Below are 11,235 nucleotides of genomic sequence, written 5' to 3'. Positions count from 1 at the left end.
AACCGGCCGATTTCGACCATTTTTATTTTTTGTATTTTTTGATTTGGCTCAAACTTTGTGGGGGCCTTCCCTATGACCAAAGAAGCCATTTTGCATTATTAGTTTGTCCATACAAATTTCCATACAAATTTGGCAGCTGTTCATACAAAAATGGTACGTAAATATTCGAAAATCTGTAACTTTTGAAGGAATTTTTTGATCAATTTGGTGTCTTCGGCAAAGATGTAGGTATTGTTAAGGACTATTTAGAAAAAAATAGGTACACGGAAAAAAAATTTCCCGATTTTTTTATTAACTTTTTTTTCACAAAAACTCAAATTCCCAAAATACGTATTTTTTGATTTTCGAGATTTTTTGAAATGTTTTAGGGGACAAAAATCCGCAACTTTTGAGCAATAGAGAAGCATGGTCAAAAAATCTGCCGCCGAGTTATGATTTTTTGAAAAACTGGTGATTTTTGGAAAAAATCGAAATTTCATACATAAAATTTTTTTGACCTCATTTTTTTATGCAAAATTGAATTTGCACTCGAAAATTACTATACAGATTTTTTGATAAAGGGCCCCGTTTTCAAGATATAGCCACCGAAAGTTTGATTTCAGCGAAATATTTGCAGTTTTTCGATTTTTAAAAATAGTGACCATGAGTGACCATCTCTTAAAATATTTTTTTTGAAAAGTTCAGAAAATTTGCTATAAAATTGTCTAAGAGACATCGAAGATTGGACCACTGGTTGCTGATATACAGCGGCTTAAAGAAAAAGAAACAAGAAAATTGAAATTTTCTAATTCTCACCCAAACAACCCTCAATTTTCTAATGTTAATATCTCAGCAACTAATGGTCCGATTTTCAATGTTAACACATGAAACATTCGTGAAATTTTCCGATCTTTTCGAAAAAAATATTTTGAAAATTTTTAAATCAATACTAGCATATAAAATGGGCATAATATTCAATGTTTAACCCTTTTAAAATAATAGTCTTGATTTATTTTTTTTCAAAATATTTTTTTCGAAAAGATCGGAATATTTCACGAATGTTTAATGTATTAACATTCAAAATTGAACCATTAACTGCTGAGATATCGTCATTAGAAAATGGTGGGCTGTTTGACTTAGAAAACTTCAATTTTCGTGTTTCTTTTTCTTTAAGCCGCTGTATCTCAACAACCAGTGGTCCAATCTTCAATGTCTCTTAGACAATTTTATAGCAAACTTCTGAACTTTTCAAAAAAAATATTTTTAGAAATGGTCACTCATGGTCACTATTTTTAAAAATCGAAAAACTGCAAATATTTCGCTGAAATCAAACTTTCGGTGGCTATATCTTGAAAACGGGGCCCTTTATCAAAAAATCTGTAAAGTAATTTTCGATTGCAAATTCAATTTTGCATAAAAAAATGAGGTCAAAAAAATTTTATATATGAAATTTCGATTTTTTCCAAAAATCACCAGTTTTTCAAAAAATCATAACTCAGCGGCAGATTTTTTGACCATGTTTCTCTATAGCTCAAAAGTTGCGGATTTTTGTCCCCTAAAACATATAAAAAAATCTCGAAAATCAAAAAATACATATTTTGGGAATTTGAGTTTTTGTGAAAAAAAAGTTAATAAAAAAATCTGCAAATTTTTTTTCCGTGTACCTATTTTTTCTAAATAGTCCTTAACAATACCTACAACTTTGGTGTCTTGATCAAAAAATTCCTTCAAAAGTTACAGATTTTCGAATATTTACGTACCATTTTTGTATGAACAAAGCCGGGACCGTGGTGTAGGGGTAAGCGTGATTGCCTCTCACCCAGTCGGCCTGGGTTCGATCCCAGAAGGTCCCGGTGGCAAATTTTGAGACGAGATTTGTCTGATCACGCCTTCCGTCGGATGGGGAAGTAAATGTTGGCCCCGGTCTATCCTAGAGGTTAGGTCGATAGCTCAGTCCAGGTGTAGGAGTCGTCTCCCTGGGTCCTGTCCTGGTGGAGTCGCTGGTAGGCAGTTGGACTCACAATCCAAAGGTCGTCAGTTCGAATCCCGGGGTGGATGGAAGCTTAGGTGTAAAAAGAGGTTTGCAATTGCCTCAACAATCAAGCCTTCGGACACCTAGTTTCGAGTAGGAATCTCGCAATCGAGAACGCCAAGGCAAAGCTGTAGAGCGAATAATTTGATTTTTTTTTTATTTTTGTATGAACAGCTGCCAAATTTGTATGGAAATTTATATGGACAAACTAATGATGCAAAATGGCTTCTTTGGACATAGGGAAGGCCCCCACAAAGTTTGAGCCAAATAAAAAAATACAAATAAAATCCATTTCCAGTTTTGGTAGAGAATTGCTCACTTGTAGGTGTTGTTTCCTCGTAAATTTTTGGGAATTTTCCTATCTAAACTTCACCGATCAAAAGTGACCCCTAAACCTTAACCGATTTGGCTCAAAATTGGTACATTTACTAAGTTTTGTCTGAGGACTCGAATCAAGGATTAATTGCAAGATTAAGTCTTACTTATAAAAATGGCAAAAAATAATTTTTTTTGTCAAACCAAAAACTGGTAAATAAGCTGAAAAGCCTTAAAAATTATTTATTCGGCGACTTTTTTCAATTCTTCAATTTAAAAAAAAAGTTTTGGAAATTGTGACGATTAACCCAATTTGAGAACCATTTTTTTGTATTTATTAGGAGAAGCCTTTGTAAACATGTTAGGCTATCTCCACTAAAATTTTGAATGTAAAAAATCATAGGCTCACCATCAAATTTGACTTTTGACTTTGACTTTTTCAACAAATTCCATACAAATGGCCTGACATTTTTCTTTCAATTGATTTTATTTCAAAACCGATTCGCGATTTCTCAGCTCAATTGCAAATTAAGTTTGTTTTTGTACCTTAAAGTTGGAGATCCATTCAACTCGTTTACATAATTTATGAGAAGAAAAAAAAATTACAATTAAAAAAACCTATACCTTTCTTTAGTTAGAAAGGAAAAAAGTGCTATCTGATGGCTCCTTGAATTATTTTATCTTGAAAATTAATCACTTTGACTTAATATCTAGAAACAAAAATTCACATGTAAGAGGACCGTAAGAAACTTTTCTCAATCACGTAGAAAATTTCACAACCAGTACCGCTTCTCTTTTACTAGCTCTGGTACGCCTCCACTCTATTGCGGCTCCGCACAACTAGCTCAAAAACTTGTTCCGAACCACGTTCAGTAACTCTCAAAAGCTTACTCTACCAGAACCAAAGCCGTTTCTAATCGGGTTCGTGGCGCCCCTTTTCTTTCACTTCCCAACTCAACAGACTGGCAAAGTGAAAATCTCCGCCGCGAGCAGGGAAAAATATGCATTCAATTTGGTGAAAGAAGAAGCGAAGAAAACAGCAACAAACAAAAACTATAAAAGAAGCGAAAAAAACGTAAGTTGAAGAGGAAAAGTGTGGAAAAATAAACCACATTGCACCAAAGCAAACGAAATCCGAGCTTCGCGCTCACTCACATGGAAAACAAGGCCGTTTTACTAACCTATATTTTCCCGCGAGGAAAGCTCTCTATTTTGTGTGTGTGTTGCATTTTCTTCCTTTACAAGTTTTGGGCGAGCTCCGGGTGAATAAAATATCGAGTATGAACTTGACGTACATTTGGTTTTATGTTCGTTTTGGATTGAGTTTAATGCTTCTTTTTTTGGACCGTTTCTTTTCCACATTTGTTGTTGTTGCGGGGTTGAAAGCAAAACTGAACGAGACTGGAATTAGAAATGGTGCTGTTGGTCAGGACGGGGTGGCCTCTCCAGCCGGTGGGTAAAAACAGGTGTTTTGGTGATTCCGTTAGCTGTCTGGTGGACGATGGTCAAGGAATTGAGGATGGCTCAGATTTGATTTGACACAGTTGAAAGTTGAAGTTGTCACTCAATTAAATTAATCGGAATAGAAACATGTTGAAAAATTTTTGCGACCAATTTTTCGATTTTTTGAAAAAATCAGTATTGATTCAAAAATTTATAACTCGCTCAAAATTTTTTGCACAACCTGGAAATTTCTGAAAAATTGGGATTTGATGTCCTCTAAATTAAATCAAAAATTAAAAAAAAATAAAAATATTTTTTTTTTGCAAATCAAGTTTTAGTGACAAAAAGTTAAATAAAAAATCGCCAAATTTTTTTTTACCTTGCATCATTTTTTTCAGTGTAGTCCATATCCATACCTACAACTTTGCCGAAGACACCAAATCGATGAAAAAAATCCTTCAAAAGACACAGATTTTTTAATTTTCATACAGTATGTAAAAAAAGTATTTACACTCCTTGGGCACTATGCACATTTTGCGATGAAACATGTAAACAATTTAAAGTTTGACAGGAACCTAGTACTACGTTTTGTTCAGAAACTCATGCCAAACATTTTGCTACAAAAAGCTCATGAAAATATGATTTCTTTAAAAAGTTATATGACAAATACTATTACGAAAATAAAAAAGGTGCAAAAAAAGTATGTACAAATCGGACCATTAGTTGCTGAGATATCGACATTAAAAAATGGTGTGTTGTTTGGGTGGGACTTAGAAAACATTTATTTTCCTGTTTTTAAACCTTTGCATGGCAATATCTCAGCAACTATGGGTCATATCAACAAATTTTAAAAATGCAAAATATAGAGAATTTTTTTAGCTTTTCAAAAATATTTTTTTCAAAGGTGGGCAAACATGTTGAAAAATTTTTGCGACCAATTTTTCGATTTTGTGAAAAAATCAGTATTGATTCAAAAATTTATAACTCGCTCAAAGATTTTTTGCACAACCTGGAAATTTCTGAAAAGTTGGGATTGGGATGTCCTCTAAATTAAATCAAAAAAAAAATAAATATAGTGTTTTTTTGCAAATCAAGTTTTAGTGACAAAAAGTTGAATAAAAAATCACCAAATTTTTTTTACCGTGTATCATTTTTTTCGGTGTATTCCATATCCATACCTACAACTTTGCCGAAGACAACAAATCGATCAAAAAATTCCATCAAAAGATACACAATTCATACATCATTTTTGTATGGCCAGCTGCCAAATTTGTATGGAAAATTATATGGACAAACTAATGATGCAAAATGGCTTCTTTGGGCATACCGAAGGCGCCAAAAAAGTTTCAGTCGGATTAAAAAATACAAAAATTAAAATTTAAGAAAAAATAACGATTTCGTAGAGAACTGCTCACAGTCAACAGTAAACAATACAGAATACAATTGAATCGATTTTTCTTCCCTTTTTAAAATAATTGGACTCTTAAGAACCGTGATAAAAAAGTTGGAGCGACGATTGAAGATTGACGAAAAAATATTTACAAACTTGCTTTTCAATCTCCACCAAAACAGAAAATAGATTTTATTTATATTTGTTTGATTTGGCTCAAAGAAAAAAAACAACCACCAAAAATAACCTTAAGTTACATGTTTTAGTGGAAGAAACGCAACTTTTGAGCCATAGCGAAGCAGTTAAAACATTTGCCGCAGAGATATGATTTTTTGAAAAAAAAAATGTTTTTTGGAAAGAATAGAAATTTTAGCCATATTTTTTTTCACTTAAGTATTTAATGTAAAATTAAAATGGCAATCGAAAAAAAAATCAATAGATTTTTTTTGAAAAAGTACACTGTTTTCAAGATATAAAACTTAAAGTTTATTTTTACTGAAATATTTCCGTCTTTCATTTTTTTAAAGTGTCCATGATTGTCAATCCGTTAATCCGTCAATTCCATTTTGAAACTACTAACTTTTCCTGTCATTCTTGAACAATAAAAAAGCCTACTTTTCTAAACCAAAAATAACAGAATCAAAAAGTAACACTTTTCAAAATAAATGCTAAAAGTCGTACTATTCAGCACTTACATGCAAGGGTCCTGATTTTCGGTTCAATGAACAGAAACCACTCACTCATCGCCTATCCATTCGTCGCCTATTCTAACCCGCTAGCATTCATGAGCGAATGATACTCGCAAGCAGCCAGCGAGTGGCCCGAACTGTTCACTCAGCGAACAAATACATCGTGAAAATATTTGTCTACTCCGTCGCTTGACGACACTCACACACTACCATGCTCAGCGAAGAGCCATTGTCACAAAACGCCAGCGTGGCAGTCTTTTTGTTTTCCCACCCTCAGTTTGCCATCAATTTGATTTTTCTTGGTGGATGTTTCTTTGGTTGGTTGGTTTCTATAATGTTATGAAATCAAAATAAATGCACAATTTAATTGATAACATTGATTTTAAGCAACCCAAATCAATGAGTATAACGCAGCGCATCAGAGAAAAAATGTTTTCAGTTCAGAGTGATCGGCGACGTTCGGCCTGCCTGAGCCGTTCGGAGACTGAGCCGATCAGAGAGAGAAGGAGAGTAGAAAAGAGAGTGTTCGGGAGCGAATGGTTTCAAAGTGACAAACAGTAGGAATTCATCAGGGTAGTATCGCGTCGCCTGCTATTTGTGCTCGCGAATGGAGTGGTTGATTTTGAGCAATCAGGATGCTGAAAAGTTGAAATTAGTAGTTTATGCAAAAAGATGTTTTTTTCAGCACAAGTTGTACATTTATCTAAAGAGGTGTACCGAGTTGGATAAATACGACATGTGCTGAAAAAATCAAGTTTTGCAACAAGTTCCATAAAACATTTTTTGCAATCCAAAAAACACCCTTTGAATGGAGTTTTAAGTCATTTTTTACGTGTTTAGACAATTCACTGATAAAATCAAAACAATAACATTTCAACACCCATTTTAGTTGTGAAAAGCAGAACTTTTAGCACTTGTGTCGAAAAGTATCACTTTTCGAAACATTTATTTTTAAGTAGAGAAAAAGTAGGCCTTTTCGTCATGCGAGAATGACAGGAAAAGTATTTTTTTTTTTTTTTTTCTGTCTGAGTAATCTACCACTGGAACCTGATTATAGGTCTATTGTAGGATTGCCCAATTTACTGTTGTTGGGCCTTTCTGTTGACTTCGCACGCAAACACCATTGTATTGGGTGAACGCGTGTGTCGACCAGCCGAAAAGCCGTAACTCTTGTAGACCACCTTCCATGCGTTCTTCTTTATATTGTGCATCGCTAGAACCAGAGCAGTATTGTATTGCTATATAAGCTCTTCTCAGCGCGCGGCCAAGCTTCTTACACAGCACTGCTAGGTTCTGAGCACAACCTTTGCACCGGGTGATAAATGCTAGGCGATTATTTGCACTCGAAAAACGCTTGGAAGGTTGGGCCGGGGAGCCAAGGATTTGAACCCGAGTTTTTTCACAAGCAGGAATTTGCGTTGTAAAGCAACCGCCTTACTCGCACGGCTGCGGCTCCCTCATAAAGTGTCCTGATTTTATCAAATATAAATGAATTTAATATTAAAATCGGACCGCATTTCGGATACTTTGGATAATTTAACACTAAGAAAAGTTAAAATAAGTTTTTAAGTTACAAGTTTAAAGTGTTGCTGAAATCGAAAACAATAATATTTTCAGATTTATAGGCATACACAGAAGAACAAGTTTTTCGGTGGCAACAAAAAATTATATTTCTGTAAAAAAACGATTTATAAATTTTATTATAAACTTTGGTAAACAAAGGAATAGACTGTTCATTTCACGTTTTTGTTAACTGATTTTTATTTCAGAAATCAAATTTATCAAGAAGGTTTTTGATTGGTTCTGCTCTACAAGAGTTAGTTTAGTTATTCATCAAATCAAGTACTTGAATGTACTAATTAACAAAATTATCATTATACTTTTGAAAACTTAAAATTCAATTTGATAAGTTTGATTTAAAAGGGTTTGTAATGTTTACCTGATTAAACAATAAGTCATCTTTAAATTTAAAATTACCAAGAATAGGGGAACAGCATCTAACTACATCGTGCCTCTTTGACTTTGACGTTCAATTACGGCACATAAAAAGCGATTTCAACTGAAATCGAGTGATAAATAGCTCAATAGGAAGTAAGCAAGCAAGTTTCTATCATACAAAATAACTTGTATAGTGAAAATCAGCTAATTGGAAGAATTTAGGAGCTAGTACTTTTCCTGAAAAACGTACAAGAATTTCCCCTACATCATTTTGAGGGACATTCAAAGCCGACTGCATAATCTGTTAATCGCTCTTTAGCAAAACGACAAAACGAGCTTCATTCTTCCAAATTCCTCCCCGTGGTTAATCACGCTGGGAAAATCTTTTGCGTGCTCAAATCGCGCACCACCACCGGCAAGAATTCAATTAGCACGTAATGAAAAGATTAACGCAAACACCCGCAGACCTTAACCAACACGTGTTCCACCACGTCGTGTCCCATTGTTCTTCGCGTCATCAGCCATCAGACCGTGAAGCCCCCTCCGCAGAAGAAAGAGAGTAACTTTCACTATCGATGCCATGCCAGGTGTGTGTGTGTGCGTGTGTTTATTTGTGTGGGACTTGGGGGAACACCCGGAGAACCTCGGCGCTGCTGATGTAAGAGAAAGGATGAAATTGAAAGCAACTTCTGAGCAACAACATTGAGCAAGTACCTACCTCGTTTTTTGGGAGCGGGTTGGGGGGTTTTAAGGGATGACTAACGTGAAAGAGAAAACGTTAATCGCACCGGTTATGGACCATGACACGGGCAACGGAGGGCGGGTGTCGATGCGGAGCTTTTTATGTGGCATTGTGATGGTGGTGGCGGTGGCGTTACCGGAGCCAACGAAATTACACGCACAGATTATGACAGAGCCTCATGGGAAAACGACGGCTGTCGGATCTGCGTAACAGATGCTGGGAGACTGTCAACAAAAGCAGCCGGTTTGATGAGGTGTGAGATAAAATGATCACCAAGGATTGCTGTTTATTAAATTAATCGTTATTAAATATTAAATTAAATGAAATATCTGAACGTCATTTGATTCAACAAAAAGAGTTTATTATTAGATATTATAAAACAAAATCATCTTATTTTTGAGGTTTAAAATAGATTAGTATTTGTTATTAATTTGTTATTTGTGTTATTATTTGTTAAAATATTTTTTTAAATAAATTGATCAATTAATTAATTTCGATGTTTCGATAAAACTGACACAAAAAAAAAATCTTCTAAAATCATTAGTAGCCAAAAACAATAGGAGGAATGAATAAAATCAGCTCATTTACTGTGAATTTTCTGTGTTTGGAAAAACATTTTTCAATGCTTTTTTATTTGACTTCAACACTATCCATTTATTTCTTGGTTGAAGACAACAAGCGTTATTAGATCATGCATAAAAGTATTTTAACAAATTAAAAAAAGTACCTGTCCAACATATGAGCCCTAAAATCATTCAAAATAGTTTGCATTTTTTCTAAATGGTTCGATTTGGATCGTTTTGAATTCTTCAACAAAGTTGTTTGGTTTATTATATTGCATAAGAATTTCACACTACACAGCAAAAATCCGAAGGTAAAATCGCATGCAAAAGCATGCACATCACCTTCGTCAAAATAAACACTTAATATTACACACTGCATGTACAATTTTTGCAAACGCAAAAAAAAATTGCATCCGACGGGATTCAAACCCAGCACCAACAGTAAGGACTGGCGCCTTAGCCCACTCGGCCATCAGAACCGATGAGCTATGACCGATGACCGATGGGCTACATATTTCAGGGTGTAAAATCATATAAAATTTCATAAAACAATGCAATATTTATTTTACACCCAGGCCTTCTACACGCAGCTTGATAACTAATTTTTAAGCTGTGTATATTCTGAATATTTTTTCCATACAAACTTCCGCTCGTCATTTGATATTTTTCAGCGATTTGGTATTTTTTTTGCAATTTTTTTATAACTTTCAAGATTTTTCAAATGAAACATTAAACGCTTTTAAAAATACTGGCATGACGCCACAAACATTTGAAAATTACACAAATCGCATTCTTTTTGTATTTTTTTACTGCTTGTCTGGTTATATTGTATGTTTATAAGAGAACGACAAAAGTTTCATGATTTATTTTTATACTATATTTAAAGTTAGATCGAAAATTCACTAAATTTAAAATAAAACCTAAAGCAACTTAAAAACTAAATCAATAAAACTCAACTATTTTGTCAATTATTAATTATTATTACAAAATAGACCTGTAAATATTCTGGATGAAACCTAAAGCAACTTAAAAACTAAGTCAATAAAACTCAACTATTTTGTCAATTATTAATTACTATTACAAAATAGACATGTAAATATTCTGGAAACTTTCGAAAAACTATTGTAAAATTTCGATTTTTTGATTTAAGCCCGACATTTGTTAGTTTGGTTTGAAAATATGTTTTTATTTCTAATAATAAAAAAAAGAATTATAATAAAAGAAAGAAATAAAACGCAGAGGAATGCATTTTAAATAAATTTCATCTGATTGGACTTAAATTTCTTTAATTTTTTTTAAGTTTTTTGAAAAAAAAATTTGCCAATTTTGAATTCCCTCCTTTCAGACCCAAAAATTAAATACTGGAAATTTGGTTTATTTGACCTTTTAAAAAAATCCAGATTTATTTTTCATGGTGTAAGGTTGGTAACATTATTATTTTGCTTATGGCACTGAGTCTTTAATAAATTTTTAGGGAACAATTCTCTTGACCCTGAATTTTGAGTGTAGGAACGGTTGTACACGGATAGATATCTTGTTAGCATATCCGGTACTCTATGTTTTTAAATTCATAAACATAGAAATGTTTCCAAAATTGTTAACATCTTTCTTGATCTCTGTGTAAATGTTTTCAAAATCGAAAACATTGCTGTTCGAAATCGGAATAAAATTGTTGACGATTTTGGAAACATTTCTATGTTTACGAATTTCAAAACATAGAGTTACCGGATATGCTGGCAAGATTTCTATCCGTGTATAAGTTGACTGAACTTATTTGAAAACAAATTAAGAGGCAGTATTTGTAAATTTTGCTCGGTTTGTTCTAGAGGTCGTATCGAGGTGCTCCGAATTGGATGAAACTTACAGTGTTTGTTTGTCTATACATGAGATGAACTCATGCCAAATATGAGCCCTCTACGACAAAGGGAAGTGGGGTAAAACGGGCATTGAAGTTTGAGGTCCAAAAAACCTAAAAAATCTTAAAATTGCTCGCATTTCCACTCCAATACTTCTAACTAACGTGAAATTTTCCGAGGATTCCAAATATGACAAAATTTAGACCAAAAAGTGCCGCTATGGAGGCCGTCAGGGCAAAAACTAACGTTGTAAAATGTTTGTTGTAGAAAAATCTAAAAACTATGAAA

Source organism: Culex pipiens, chromosome 2 (genome assembly GCF_016801865.2).
Source record: "Culex pipiens pallens isolate TS chromosome 2, TS_CPP_V2, whole genome shotgun sequence".
Lineage (NCBI taxonomy): Eukaryota > Metazoa > Arthropoda > Insecta > Diptera > Culicidae > Culex > Culex pipiens.
This window is presented reverse-complemented; position numbering follows the sequence as displayed.